The following is a 16,104-nucleotide window of genomic DNA, read 5'->3' on the forward strand; positions in this document are numbered from 1 at the left end:
AGAAAAAAAAAGCACCTTTTTGATGTAAAAAGTTTTTGGTGTTAACATGGTCCGATTTGAATTTTATCTTCTACGGAATGAAGAGTATCATACTCTCAATTTTGGTCAACTTGCACTGGAGGGTCTCTGAGGAGATAGTGTTAGTTGAAGGCTATCAAACCTGCCACACACAGACAACTTCAGCTTTATATATAAAGATATATATATTGAGTGGGTGGGTGTTCGAGTGTCAGCATGTTTGTATGCTTAAGCAGTTTGCTTCAGAGATCTTGGTAAGCTCAAGTGCCGTGAGGAATGAAGAATTGGAAAGAATATTACAAGCTCTTGATTTTCATCTGAGAAAGAGAAATAATCATATTGCATCATCATCATCATCAGCTAGTCTTTTGACTAAATAGATGAAAACATTTCCAAAGATAGGTGATGTTTTCATCTGTTTTATCAATTGCTGATATTGATCTGTAGTTGATAATCTTTTTTAAATGTCGAAACAGAAAGATAAAATGGTGCCAAATCCTGAATAACTTCCCATATATGCATATTGTAAGGAATCTACATTGAGTGCCATTGCGTAAACTTAAGTATACCATGTGTTTTAACCCTGTAGCATTTAAACTGACTACGTCCATTTGAAATATTCTGCATGTTTTGTGTTCAAACTGGCCAGATCTGGCGTCTCCCATCTACCCTATAATGTCATTCTAAAAATAAATAATCACTTCATTGATATATTGAAGCTTACAAGATAATGCTAGATTAATTAAAAACAATGTGAATAAATAGAGAGGGAAGCTGGTATGCATGGGCGACTGCTGGTCTTCCATAAACAACCTTGCCCAGACTTGTGTTTTGGAGGGAAACTTTCTGGGTGCATGACCAAAGGGATTTTTTACCCTTCAAAATATTGGGGATATATAAGCATAGCATTATATTTGACAGAATAATTTGACTGCTGAAAAGGTTAAAGCACAAAATTTATGGAAGGTTTAACTGCACATATAGGACCCAGGGTAACTTGTTTTATGATATTTATTTTTGTTTTTTAAACAAACTTCTTATATACCGTCAAATAATATATCTACTTGTGTTTGTTCTACTGAAAAGACTTTCAACTTGTTTACAGAAAAATGCTATGAGTAATTAGTGCTAAAGTTACTTGCTTGCACATCAGTACGTCATCTGGAATGTGAACCCAACATAGAAAGATAGAACCGAAAGTGTCACACGTAATATTTGGCAATTTGGAGTTTACAAATAGATTATTTTAAGCTGAGTCTATTTGTTGTTGTATATCCTGTTGTTGTCCCTGGTCAATATTATGATGTGATCATTTTTCTGTTTTCTCTACTTCTTTATCTTGTCCATTTTTTTTTCTTTTCTATGATAGTTGTCTCCTATTTCAGTGTGTAAAAACCCTACAAATAAAATTAATGTCACAGCTATTCTACACATTTTCTTTCTGTTTGTTTGTTTGTTTGTTTGTTTGTTTGTGTGTTTCTCTTCTTCTGAAGTTTGGTTGACTGACTCGATTAATTGATCAGTTAGGATTTCCATTTATTTTTTATTAATCAAACAAAAATCATTCGACCAACGAAGCCATTAATGGAAACCGAGAGCTGTGTGTGTATCTCTATACTTGCTATCTCTTTAATATATCGTATTATAATTTGTAGTATAGTAGCCTTAAAAGTCATGAGTAAAACTTTGTTCTGTGTATGATGTTGTATACATGAGCAATAAACATAACCAACCCTTACCTCTGTTGGCTTGTCCAGTGGCCCTCAAGCATTCATCTGGTGGCCCCTAATGGGTCCCGTCTTCCTATAAATATAATAAATTCTTCTGTAATTGAATTGTGTTTTATGTTTCTTTGGTGCGGGACCCCCTAGTTTTGGATCTGGACAAATATTAAAAAGGTTAAGAACCACTGCTTCTGTTTGAAGAGCAGAGGCCATTGTAGCAGCAGTGGAAAAGGCAGAGAGAGGAGACAGTGTATATGTTGGCCAGAGTTTGGAGTGTATTGGTAAGTGACTTCATGAAGTCTGTTGAGTTGCCTTCTTGCTTGATTGCCGCCTATGCTGTCTGTGAATATGTAACAGCTGTACCAGTCTGAGATTACCTGGGAGCGATACTCCTTTGTGGATCTCACCTGAGCTTTGAATTGGGTTTGTAGTTGTTTGTGTATGTGTGGGGGGATGTATTATTATTTTTTTTAGCTCTATAAAGGAAGATCAGTCATTGTGATGTTATATCTGTTGTGTCAAGGATGGTGCATTCTCCAGGAAGGATCTTCAATAATGGTTGTGGTCTGGTATTTGTTGCAACCCTAAGGGTTCTAGTTGTTGCCTGTTCATGTTGTTGTAGTGGTATAGGATAATGTTTGTTTTATGTGTAGCAATTGCCTTTGGGTTGTTGATGGAGGAGACAAGAATGGCTTGGCTTCAAACAATTTGAAGGAACTTTTTGCAGTCTGTTCATGTTTTACTGGGTTAACCTCACAACCATGCTTACTGTGCCCAGGTATGCTCCAATTAAACTACAATTGTGCTAAGAGTCTTTTGTGATTTGTACATGTCCACCTGATGGACTTTGTGTGCCCTTGCAAGTGAGAGATCAGCTAAACATAGGACTGAGTGCATTCTGAAACCAAGGAAATGAAAGATAGGTAAAGGTCCTCATTTAGCATGAGGAATAGAGTGCCTACCATTTTGGGTCTTACCCTTCATTTGCGAATGAGGAAAGGAAGCATGTAGAAGAATACACAAGAAGACAGTTTGCTCTGTGTGTATTGGATGGAGGAGGAGGGTAGCATGTGAGACAGATTAGCCCGTATGTAAACTGGAGAAAATGCATTTAAAATGAAAATGATGACGATGATAATTGCTAAAGCCAGCCCAAATACTGGAGATAGATGGGTGACCTTAAGCAATGAAAACAATCTTCTTCCTCCAACAGATATTGTGTTTGTTAGATCAATTGATTGGACAGTGACGCAGTCTAGTGTCAACAATGGAAATTTGACTGGTATGTCGTGTACACAATGTTGCTCGCATGTGTGCGAGCACATGCACACGCACTGCAAATCACCATGCAGTGAACCATGTAATGTAATCCCACGCCTTTTCTCAGATTACACACATGATATGTTCTGGTTTTGTAGGTCGGTCCCGGGGGCTACAATCTTGTTCTGTTATCTCTACCTGTGTGCTGATAGAGAAATTGGATCTAAACAACAATAACAATTGTTGTTTAATGTTGTTTAGCCCTTGGACAACTCTAATCAAGAGCCTTTAGATCAAAGGCATTATAAATGGCAGTGCCCCAGCATGGCCACAGCACGTGAGCTGAAACTAGATAAAATTAAAAAAATAAAAATAAATAAAAATAGTCATGATGGGCCCCTCTTTATTTTCCTTTAACTATTTCTGGGACTAACTATATGATCTAATGTTCTTTCCTTGTTGTTGTTTTAATACCCAGTCAGCCATGATCAGGTCAATTATGACCATCCCATCTTTATTTTATACCTTCTACAATTACATTATATTCAATATGCCATTTGCTACTATTTTTTTTTTTACCTTTTTACAGATGGCAGGATATTATTTGAGTGATTTTTGGTTACTGTTTTCAGCAAGCTGAGTGTCCACTGTGAGGCTCCCTCATTACTTTGAGATAACAAAATGTTGTTAGATTTGTTTTCTTCCTTGACATCTTTCTCTGACTGATGCTGAAGCTGGATGCGTCATACTTTAAGCTTGTCTTATTCAAGAACAGACATAAATATTTCATAGTTCAGTTAAATCATTTCTATGTGTCGTTGACTCTGACTTCGGAGATTAGGAGAAAGGGGGAAAAAGATGGCAGTTAATTATATGAGAGCACTAGCACAGATCTGGCTATCAGCTGAGTCCATTATGAAGAATGTCTTGCCACCTTCCTTTATCTAGGAAAGGCTTGGCAGATTTTATGTCTTGTGGCCCTGGTGAAAGGGGTTGAATAGTAGATGAGACTGAAAGGGCTGAAGACGGACACCTTCCTCTTTGGCAAGCCCTCGTCATAACTGTTTCAAGTTTCATATGAAAGGAAAATGAAGTGCTGCTATGCAGTAAATTTGTTGAAAGGATGGATGAAGAGTGGCAAGTATAGTCCGTGTAACTGGATCTCTGCAAGAATTTACCTATAGAATGTAAGGCGGCAAGCTGGCAGAAACGTTAGCATGTCGGGCGAAATGCTTAGCGGTATTTCGTCTGCCACTACGTTCTGAGTTCAAATTCCGCTGAGGTCGACTTTGCCTTTCATCCTTTTGGGGTTGATTAAATAAGTACCAGTTACGCATTGGGGTCGATATAATCGACTTAAGCCGTTTGTCTGTCCCCTCTGTGTGCAGCTCCTTGTGGGCAGTAAAGAAATAAGAATATACCTATAGATTTGTGAGGGACATTTGGGAGAGGGTGCTTCCCTTAGTGGTCAGAATGATTATCATTTTTGTGGGGTTTCCACAAATAGTCCTCCTTTGAAGAAATTTTGTTTTGAATTTTAAAAAAATTCTGTTATCCTCTTGTCTACATGTACTCTCACCCTGTATTATCCTGTACCATCATTGATCTTTCTGTAAACCCTTATGGTTAATAAAGCATTGTTATAATCAAGGCGGTGAGCTGGCAGAATTGTTAGTGCATTGGACAAAATACTTAGTGGCATTTCTTCCAACACTTTACATTCTGAGTTCAAATCCTGTTGGAACCAACTTGGCATTTCCTCCTTTAAGGGTGGATAAAATAAGTACCAGTCACATGCTGGGGGATCGATGTAATCGAGTTGCCCCCTTCCCTCAGTATTGCAGGCTTTGTACTAAAATTAGAATGAATTGTTATTATAATGATAAAATCTGATTAATAAAATAAATAACAAAAATTTCTATTAAAATTCTTTTCCTTTTTTAAAATAAAATTGTGTATTTGCACAAGGTCCCAAGTTAACCAGATTTCTTATGAGTGGGTTTGGTGGATCAAAAGTGAAAGAAACTCTGTGTGTGTGTGTGTGTGTGAGAGAGAGAAAGAGAGAGAGACTGTTTTTGTTTTCATTTCTTAGCAGAATCTTATTTTTCTTTTTATATACTTTGAGGTCTCAATATTCATTCATTCGCAATCTTTTAATTGGTTTTGTGTGTGTGTGTGTGTGTATATATATATATATATATATAAAATATTAATTCGAGACAAAACCACTATTTTGCAAAACAACAAGGAAAGACTTAATCAATACATAAGTGAATTATTATTTCTTTATATTAAAAATTTTTATGTATTGATTAAGTCTTTCCTTGTTTGTTTTGCAAAATAGTGGTTTTGTCTCGAATTAATATTTTATAATATTTTACTATAAAATTGGATTTAATCCTAAATCTGATTTTTTCCCTGTAAATTTGGATTTATTCCCTAATATTTATTATTATTTATATATATATATATATATATATATATAGTACTAAGAATAATATGAATGGGCACAAAGTGTATGACTACACACGTTTCCATAATGGGTTTATTCAGAGCACAAGTGTTTTGTGTAACTTGATATGTCACATTATGCAAATGTGGGTCTTCATAAAATTTCACTTCTTCAGATAAGTACACCTTAGAATATTTCATAGGTGACATGCTCATAAATATTTGGCTGTTGATTTGCCTTGATCTGATTTGATTCCCTTTTTTCATAATTTTTACTGTGTGTATGTATGTGTGTGTGTGAGTGTATATTATATTATATTTGAAACAGTTTGGTTTCGTTTTGTGCTGCTTTAAGTTTCGCAAGCTCCTAACGGGAGACCAACTCCTTCAGACTTCTGGAATGCCAAATAGAGAGATCTAGGAAGTCCATTGCAGGCCCCTAATGGGAGACCAACTCATTCAGATTTCTGGAATGCCAAATAGAGAGATCCAGGAAGTCCAAAAGCCATCTTGGACTTCCAGGATCTGTCTATTTGGCATTCCAGAAGTCTGAAGGAGTTGGTCTTCCAGTAGGGGCCTGCGTAACTTAAAGCAGCATGGAATGGAATCAAACTGTTTTAAATCATACATGTTACTCCTAAATGTGTTGAGTGCCCTTTTCTTTTGTTTATTCATATATATATATATATATGTTGTTTGCAACCTGCTTATGTGTGTTTGTTTCCCACTGCTTGATAACCAATGTTGGTTTGTTTATGTACATGTAACTTAGCAGTTCAGTGACAGTGACTGAAGAAATAAGCACCAGCCTTTAAAAAAAAACCCTTCAAGGTGGTGCCCCAGCATTGCCACAGTCCATTACTGAAACAAGGAAAAGAAAAAAGTTAAAGTAGGTTGTGATTTAAGGAAGATTTGGTTGTTATTTCTAGTAAGCTGAGCAACTGTATAGAGGGTACCTCCTTTTGACCTAGTCCTTGTAAGTTTCTTTATAAATCTGTCAGAATATGACTAAAACATTGCAAGTGAGAGGTATCAACAGTTTCAACTGAGCTACATCAGATGTTCATTCTTTTATATATATGTGTGTGTGTGTATGTATATATATATATATATATATATATACATACAGAGAGAGAGAGAGATGGGTTTAGTTGTTTAGTTCATTGATTTATATGTTATATATCTTGATGCCTCAGTTTACATCTTTCTGCCCAATATATGAGTTGTTTACAACTAAAGGCAGGCTGACTATCGGAGGTATGTAGTGATGGTGAGTAAATTCACTGCAGTCACCGTGTAGTGAGAGAGTGAGTAATGAGACTAGTAAAGCTACTAGACATGAAAACAGTTAGTTTTCTTCATATGATTGGGTTAATTTCCATCTGTACATACTACTAATATTGTTGGCACATATTGGCATACCAAAATATCCTGTTGCTGTTGATGTAAATTCTGATGGGTTAACTAATTCTTCAGTGTTTGTGTGTGTGGTTCACATGATAGTTATATACACTCCCTAGAGAAGTTACACACACACACACACACACACACACACACCACACACACCATATATGAGTAAAATAGTAGTTTTTCAAAGCCTTGTAACCTAATCTTGTTTGGTGTTGGCCTCTAAGATCGAGATAAATATGGATTAAATTCAAGGATATTTAAATTAGTTTCTAGTTTCTTAAGTACTTTTCTTTTGTCTTGATTTCAGTTCAACATCGTTAAATGATGAACGTCGTTAAATGATGAACTTGGAATTGGTCGGGGTAGATTTTTCTACAGCTGGATGCTCTTGCTGTCACCAATCTTTGCTTGTTTTTAATCAAAGTATTATTTCCTCATGGCCATACATGTCTTTCGCAGATGACCAGAAACAAACACCACTTGTATGGTGGTGATGCTCATTTACAACCATCACATGTCAAGATGAGGCTACACACATACATGATGGGTTAGTTTCAGCCTCTGTCCACCAAGTCTGCTCATAAGGCTTTGGTTGGCCCAAAGTTGAGGAAACTTGCCTAAATGCTGTTGCCTCACAGCCTTGTAACCTAATCTATTTAAGTAAGTGTTGGGTCTCTAACATCAAGTGAGAGATGGTTTAAATTCAGTGAAATATTTAAATTTGGTTTTCAGTTAATTAAATGATTTTTGTCTTGAATTCATTTAGAGTTGATAAGAAGTTTATTTCCTAAGCACATAGTTTTGGTGTCAGGGGCCTTGGGTAAATGTCTTTTATACTGTAACACTGGGCTGACCAAAGCCTTGTGAGTTGATTTGGTAGATGGAAACTGAAAGAAACCTGTCGTGTGTACACACACACATATATATATATGAGGTAATGGTGTCATTGAGACCTCTTTATTTTGTATCCTATCTAAATTAAGTATAACTTAACCATCCTCTCACACTATCTCTGATGTCTGTCTCTCTCTATATCAGTCTGTCTGTCTATCTCTATCTGTCTGTCTGACTATCTCTCTATCTGTCTATCTATCTCTATATCTGTCTGTCTGTCTATCTCTATCTGTCTGTCTGTCTATTTCTATATCTGTCTGTCTGTATACAAATGACTAACAAGAGAACAGGAATCACCTGATCAACTTCATTAGCTTACAGCTGTTTCTGCTGAAAGACTACTGTTTGCTCAGAGCCGAGTGTTTTTGCTCTGTCCTTCCCAAAAATTTTATCAAAATGTATGTATATTGAGTACTAACAACTGGTTATCAGTATTGCTATGCTTAAGTGAAATCCTATGTAATACTAGTAACATGTTGTGGCTGCTGTTTTAAATCAATTATTATAAGACTACGTCCATTTACAAGATCTTCTTGATGTGTTTTGTCGAAAGTGGTCATTTGTAATATTGGAAATGTTTTTGACTGTTCTATGGCTTATCAGAAGGAAAGGTCAACACTCTCGACCTTTGCAGACCATTCAGCATCGGTGAGATCAATTATGTTTATATTCGACCTGAACATCTGTAAGCTGACATCTATAGGAAGAATGTAGGCAGGAAGGTGGAAGGATTGGGTGAATGGTTAGTTAGGATGAAGCCTGTGTGATAAGATATAGAATAGATGATGAGAGGAGGTGAGAATGGTATGAGGCGGCAAGCCAGTTCAGAGAAATGGATGCTGTTTTAAGTATTCAACAACTTATTTAACCCTTTTGTTGTATTGTTGTTGAAGCACACTACCTTTGCTTCAGTCAGTTTTGAAAATGAAAAAGAATGTAGTAAAATAGCCTTTTTCTTTTATATTTTGGCCTTGAGGCTGTGGCCATGCTGGGGCGTTATTAAGTTGGTCCTTGGAGCATCAACTAACATGAAATTTTGATGGTAGCTTTTAATTTAGATTGTTTAAAAATATGAAATTTCTATCAGTTAGGGGTGGTCACAGGTAGGTTGGTATCAAAACGGTGAAATAACTTGTGGAAATGTTTAAATTTGTGGAATCCTTCTACCTACAAAAAGTATTAAAAGTGAGACACGAGTCTAGAAATTTCAATGTGGTGGGGGTTAGAGTTGATTAAATTTTACTTTCTGCATTTGACAAAAAAAAACTTTACCAACCCTGGAAGGACGAGTTGCAAAGTTGGTTGACCCCTTCTGCCTAGCCGGGTTTGAAATATGAGTGTAAAATGGTGGCTACTGATTCTGCCATTGGGATACAAAGAATGATTTCTCGGATATAAGGTTTCAAATTTAGGGGACGGGGACTAGTGCTTTTATTCACTGACACCCTAAAAAAAAAAAAGCAAAATCGATCTTGGTGGGATTTGAACAGGGAATGCAAAGAGGCAAAACAAATACTTCAAGGCATTTTATCTGGTGCTCTAACAATTCTACCAATCAACCATACTTTACTCTTTTACTTGTTTCAGTCATTTGACTGCGGCCATGCTGGAGCACCACCTTTAATCGAGCAACTCGAACCCGGGACTTATTCTTTTGTAAGCCCAGTACTTATTCTATCGGTCTCTTTTGCCGAACCGCTAAGTAACTGAGACATAAACACACCAGCATCGGTTGTCAAGCAATGCTAGGGGGACAAACACAGACACACAAACACACCACACGCATATATATATATATATATATACATATATACGACGGGCTTCTTTCAGTTTCCGTCTACCAAATCCACTCACAAGGCTTTGGTTGGCCCGAGGCTATAGTAGAAGACACTTGCCCAAGGTACCACGCAGTGGGACTGAACCCGGAACCATGTGGTTGGTAAACAAGCTACTTACCACACAGCCACTCCTGCGCCTGGATAAAGATATTAAAAAATAAAATAAAAAGGGATTAATTAGCCAAAAAAAAACTTCCTTCTGAAAAGTGCAAAAGGTAACTTTATTTTCTGAAATTTGGCTGTAAATGTTATTCCTATTTTTGTATCTAACCTCATATCAATCTGTCAGGGCCCGAAGGTTATAAACATAGATAATAATAATAGGTTTGTATTTGATTTTCATAGAATTCTTTGTGTTACATTTGTAGTACTTTTCCTCTGATTTTTGCATTATCTTGGAAAATCAGACAAAAGTTAACCTTGTCTGTCAGTAAGCATTCTCTGTCGGTGTTGTTTAACCCCTGACCCCCCCCCTTTCTTTTAACCTTTTTCTGTATTTTATTTATATATAATTGTGTTTTATTATGCAGATAATAAACCTAACTCGGCCTACTGTAAAGGTTTGGCTCTTCTCTGCCTTTTATTCGAGTTGTTAGTCAGTTGTCTGTACTTCAAGTATCTGATTGCAGAAATATGCACTGCAATGAATGTTGTTATGAAATTAAAAACTAGGTTTCTTGATAAGATAGATGCAACTTCTCTGATATGGCTTTTATAGATCTTGCCAGGCAAGATAACAAAATGAAATGATGATGATGATGATAATTATAATAATAATAATAACATAGCAAAAACTTTATTATTGTTTTAGCTGTTCTTGTTGTCATGCAGGTGGAATGCATTTTGTGAAGCTGCTTTGTTAACTTTACTCATTTCAGCCAGAGGCTGTGGCCATGCTGGGGCATTTCCTTTAAAATCCAAACATTACTGATGTTTCAGAAACTAGCTAGTTTTTGGGGGTGTGGAGGTGTAATGGCTCAGTGGTTAGGGCATCAAACTCGTGGTTGTAGGATCGTGGTTTCGATTCCCAGACAGGGCGTTGTGAGTGTGTGTATGTTTGTTAGTTTTGTCCTCCAGCATAATTTGCCAACTGGTGTTGGTTTGTTTATGCCCCCCCCCCATGACTTAGCAGTTCAGCAAAAGAGATCAATAGAATAAGTACCAAGGTCAGTTAGTGCAGCTAAATCTTTGAATGCAGTACCCCCCACCCCCCCAAAGCATGGCTGCAGTCCAATGACTGAAACAAGTTAACAATAAATAAAAGATATTCATTTGGTTAACTACGAAATTGGAAGGAAGGAGGGAAGTTGATTCCGTGAATAGATTAAAATTAATAATTTTTCTCCTAAGTAATTAGATTGCATAATTATTTCTGTGCACTATCTTCAGATAGGACCTGTTGATAACATTAACTCAACCAAGTTGTTTGTTTGTGAACTTCAAACTGCCTGTATCTGGAACAATAGCTCTGCTGTTTCCTCAGCATATTCTCACGTATAGGCATGCCAACTCATAAGTACACATGCTCACATGCAAACATTGATATGCACACATGCCTACACCCATTCATTATATATATATATATATATATATATATATATATAAACGTGATCACGTGACCGACCAGACCATCAGACGTTGTTATACATCGCTGGTCACAATGCGTTCGCATTGTTTTAGCCTTCGAATGACGCCACCCTGCTGGCTAAGCGAGCAGGCCAACAGAAGAAAGAGTGGGAGAAAGAGTGGTGAAAGAGTACAGCAGGGATCACCACCCCCTGCCGGAGCCTCGTGGAGCTTTTTAGGTGTTTTCGCTCAATAAACACACACAACGCCTGGTCTGGGAATCAAAACTGCGATCCTGCGACCGCGAGTCCGCTGCCCTAACCACTAGGCCATTGTGCCTCCACATATATATATATATATATATATATATATATATAATACAAATAAGAAAATGGAGAAACAAATTCAGTTTGTTCATCAACTTAGGGATATTATAATGTTAGATTATTTATTCATTTTACATATGAGAACATCAAAAGCATACAACCAGTATATACCAACAGTATATTGGATAAATGATATCTCGTAGTGGGTTACACCCTTAACCCCTATATATATATATATATATATATATATATATACACACACACACACCTGTCCTCACATACTGACATACATACAAGTCTACATACTCATAGACACATATACTTACACACACACACATTGATATGTACACACATAAACGTACACATACATAAGCATACACATTAGTATGTAGACACACACACACACACACTGATATGCACATGTGTGTATGTACATTGTAACCTACATACTAACATACTAGCATACACACATGCTTACACACACTCACACACATTGATATAAGCATACAAATACATGCATACAATTTCACTTTTGTTTCATCACACACCAGATATGCAGCCAAGAGGAAAAAAAACAACAAAACCTTTTATCTCGCACATTTTCTTCATTTTTACCACCAATTACCGTAATTAAATCTAGAATATCAGCGGGATTGCTGTAACATAGTGACACAGATTATTGTTGAGTCATTAGGTTTTAGTTTTTTTTCCCTTCCTTCTTTTCAAATTCACCGAATTTCAAAAACAATTGAATGTATTATTTTCATCAAGAGTTAATCACATAAAACATATCGCTTCTTAAATCATTAACCCTCTTAACAATGTGATTTGTTAAATAGATATGGTCATGTGCCCCACAAAGCAGGGTGAGGTAATTTCTGACGCCTTCTCGCGTCACACAAACTTTTCATCATTAGCATCATCATCATTTAATATCCTTGTTCTGTGCTGGCTTATTAACTTCTTTTTTTCCATTTGATACAGGCCTTAGTAAGTTTTTTTCTCTCCATCTGATACATCCTGTTTCCCATTTGATACAGGCCTTTTCCCCCATTTGATATAGGCCTTTACCACCCTTTGATACAGGCCTTCCTACCCACCCCCCCATTTGATACAGGCCTTTTCCCCCCATTTGATACAGGCCTTTTCATCCCATTTGATACTGGCCTTTTCCCCTCATTTGATACAGGCCTTTTCCCCCCATTTGATACAGGCCTCCCCCCACCCCTCATTTGATACAGGCCTTTTCCCCCATTTGATACAGGCCTTTTCCCCTCATTTGATACAGGCCTTCCCCCCCCATTTGATACAGGCCTTTTCCCCCCATTTGATACAGGCCTTTTCCCCCCATTTGATACAGGCCTTTTCCCCCCATTTGATACAGGCCTTTCCCCCCATTTGATACAGGCCTTTCCCCCCATTTGATACAGGCCTTTTCCCCACCATTTAATACAGGCCTTTTCCCCCATTTGATACAGGCCTCCCCCCCCATTTGATACAGGCCTTTCCCCCCCATTTGATACAGGCCTTTTCCCCCCATTTGATACAGGCCTTTTCCCCACCATTTAATACAGGCCTTTTCCCCCATTTGATACAGGCCTCCCCCCCATTTGATACAGGCCTTTCCCCCCCATTTGATACAGGCCTTTTCCCCCCATTTGATACAGGCCTTTTCCCCCCATTTGATACAAGCCTTTCTTTTCCCCCCATTTGATTCAAGCCTTTCCCCCCATTTGATTCAAGCCTTTCCCCCCATTTGATTCAAGCCTTTCCCCCCCATTTGATTCAAGCCTTCCCCCCCATTTGATTCAAGCCTTTCCCCCCATTTGATACAAGCCTTTCTTTCCCCCCATCTGATACAGGTCTTTCTGCTTGATCCAAGCCTTTTCCCCCACCTGACACAGGCTTCACTCTAACCACTAGGCCATCCTGATGCATTGTGGAACCATGTGGTTGGGAAGCAAGTTTCTTACCACACAGCCAAGCCTGTACCTATATGTAGATGTGTGTGTGTATATACATGTACACAGTTATGTATGTATTGGGGTGTGTGGGTGTGTCAACCTAACGATGTATAGCAGAAGACACTTGGTCTAAAGTGCCATGCATTGAGACAGAACTGAAAAATGCATGGTTGTGATGCAAACTTCTTAAACCACACGGTCATACCAGCGCCACCTCTGTTGTGTTACTATTTCAGGTTTCAAATTGATGGAAGAACTAAGATTTTCCATGTGTTCTAATTAGCTGTTTTGGTGCATATTCTGGTCATGGTTGTTTGTTTACAACACATTTATAGGCACAGGTGTGGCTGTGTAGTAAGAAATTTTGCTTCCCAACCAGATGGTTCCTGGTTCAGTTCCACCATGTGGTACCTTGGGTAAGTGTCTTCTATGAAAGCTTGGACCAACGAATGTCTTATGAATGGGTTTAGCTGATGGAAACTGAAAGGGTCCCATTGTACATATATAGGGTGCAGTATATAAATTGTCGTCTAAATGATGAAAAGTTTGTGTGCTGTGAAAAGGCATCAGAAATTACCTTGCCCTGCTTTGTGGGGCACATGACCAAAAATTGTCATCTGTGTGTGTGTGTTACTGTTTCCTTTCTTGACATAACATGATAGTTGTAAGCATGTGTCACCGTCACGGTGTCCTTCATTTCCAGTCTCCCATGGAAACCTATCCTGGCCATGGGGAGATATTTCCTTGCCTGGAGACAGAGGAGAGTTGGTGACAGGAAGGGCATCCAGCTGTAAAAGACCAGCTTCAACAAATTCTGTCTGACTCTTGCAAGCATAGAAAAGTAGATGCTAAAATGATGATTATTCTGTCTCCTGTTGTATGCCACATGTTTTGCTGGCAACCTCTACATGAAAACACTACTGTTTAAATGTAATTAATTATCAATAGACTTTTTATAGTCTTACAGCTGCAGGAACCATTGTATAATGGTTGTGAGTAGTCTTTGCTGTTTGATCTGTGAAAGAATGTGACAACTACTCTTGAGAGATCACAGCTGTTAGAAACATTGAGTTAACAAACAGGATTATAATGCATAACAGCTGTTGTTGTTATGTTAATGTTATGAAATAGCTAATTAATCCTACTAACCAGTCAATGTAATAACTGTCAATGAAGTTAGTTCAGTTTCTCACATGCATAATACATATCCTCTGTTTCTACCTGAACATGTAGCGTTTACATTCAAGTAATGAACATGGTAAGGTGGTGAGCTGGCTAAGTCTTTAGCATGTGCAACAAAATGCTGGGCTGTGTTTTTCATTGTTTGCTCTTTATGTTCTTGGTGCAAATACTGTCGAGGTGGACTTTGCCTTTCATCCTGTCGGGGTCAATAAAATAAGTCCCAGTCAAGCACTAATGTTGATGTAATTGACTTGTCCTCTCCTTTTAAATTGCTGGGCTTCTGCCAAACTTTGAAATTATTATTATTATTTATTTTTATTTATTTTTATTTTTATTATTTATTTTTATTATTTATTTTTATTTTTATTATTTTTATTATTTATTATTTATTTTTATTATTTATTTTTATTATTTATTATTTATTTTTATTATTTATTTTTATTATTTATTATTTATTTTTATTATTTATTTTTATTATTTATTATTTATTATTATTAAAGCAGTGATCTGGCAGAACTGTTAGCACATAAACAAAATTATTTTGTTGCAGAAGCCTTAAATAATTTCTAAATATCACGGAACCCATCCTTATATTTTAATAGCAGTCTCCTAACTCACTGATTTCAATCAGATGTTAAATGAAGTAAAAATTATTTTAGAGAAATTTAGATGCAAATGTGGCTGTGTAGTTAAGGAACTTGCTTTGCAATAATGTGGCTGTGGGTTCAGTTCCACTGCGCAGAGCCTTGGGTTAGGGATAGGGTTCTATTATAGCTCCAGACTTGTGAGTGAATTTGGTAGCTGGAAACTATGTGGAAGCCTGCTGGAGTATGTGTGTTTGTATTTGTCCTCTCTACTGACACTTGACAACTGGTGTTTGTTTATGTCCCTGTAACCTTGTGGTTCAGTAAAAAGCAATTGATAGAATAAATATGAAACTTATAAGTAAATACTTGGGTTGATCTGTTCCGTCAAATCTGGGTTGATCTGTTCCGTTGATCTGTTCCGTCAAATCCTTCATGGCAGCAGTTCAATAATTAAACAAGTAAAAAATTTAATATATTTATTGATTTAAAGAAGATGAGAAAATAGAGAGATAATTAATAAATAATTATTTATTAATTAGAAAATTTGACATCTCTAACAGCTGTTTCAATTCCAGACCTTTAGAAATTAATTAACAAAATTAAAACAATTTAAAAGTCAAATCTCGTCAGAGTTAGCTAAAGATATATGAATTAGGTGTCCAACAGCAGGTTTTCAAGAAATTGTGGGAATATTGCCAAGAGGTGCATGCTAGATTTTGGAAAGACATATGATTGTGGGCCATGGGACATGCTGTGGAGGGATTTGCAGGAGTTTGGGTTCAATGGGCAACTTCTGCTTGCTGTGAAGTCCCTATATGAATGCCCAAATTAGATCAGGTTATGAATTATTAATTTATGTTCTTTGAAGTTAATTTTTAGCCATC

At 37.0% G+C, this 16,104-nt stretch overlaps 1 protein-coding gene across 3 annotated transcripts in view; it reads left to right on the forward strand.

Moving 5' to 3' along the window:
• The window catches only part of LOC115224298 (carbohydrate-responsive element-binding protein), a 229,571-nt gene that overhangs the window by 64,369 nt on the left and 149,098 nt on the right, over nucleotides 1-16,104 (forward strand). The gene's annotated exons all lie outside the window — the stretch shown is intronic.

This window comes from Octopus sinensis, linkage group LG25 (genome assembly GCF_006345805.1).
Source record: "Octopus sinensis linkage group LG25, ASM634580v1, whole genome shotgun sequence".
Taxonomy (NCBI): domain Eukaryota; kingdom Metazoa; phylum Mollusca; class Cephalopoda; order Octopoda; family Octopodidae; genus Octopus; species Octopus sinensis.